The sequence below is a fragment of the Apis dorsata genome, unplaced genomic scaffold (assembly GCF_000469605.1).
Source record: "Apis dorsata unplaced genomic scaffold, Apis dorsata 1.3 scaffold_98, whole genome shotgun sequence".
Taxonomy (NCBI): domain Eukaryota; kingdom Metazoa; phylum Arthropoda; class Insecta; order Hymenoptera; family Apidae; genus Apis; species Apis dorsata.
In genome coordinates this window covers 230,698-231,265 of record NW_006263396.1, presented here as the reverse complement: position 1 = coordinate 231,265, position 568 = coordinate 230,698, and positions in this window count along the sequence as shown.

The following is a 568-nucleotide window of genomic DNA, read 5'->3' as shown; positions in this document are numbered from 1 at the left end:
ATAAATTATAAATTTGAAGTCCATTTAAATACTCCAAAAAAAATTTTTCAAAGAAAACATTTCAAACATGCTAGTTTTCTCAATTTCCTAAATAAACTTTGCAAATTAAATTTGACAAATTATAAATTCGATGTCGATTTAAATACTCCAAAAAAAATTTTTCAAAGAAAACATTTCCAAACATGATAATTTTCTCAATTTCCTAATAAACTTTGCAAACTATATTTGACAAATTATAAATTATAAATTATAAATTTGAAGTCCATTTAAATACTCCAAAAAAAATTTTTCAAAGAAAACATTTCAAACATGATAATTTTCTCAATTTCCTAATAAACTTTGCAAACTATATTTGACAAATTATAAATTATAAATTCCATTTAAACGCTGCAAGAAAAGAAAGATCAATTCCAATTCCAATAACGCACTTCACTTTCTCGATCGATGAAGGAGAAAAAAAATATGAAGTTCGTGGTATTCATCGACGACTACCCAAATATTTCTCAATATTTCCAAGATAATAAGCGTGATCCGAGATATCGAGTTGGATACACCACGATACAGCACG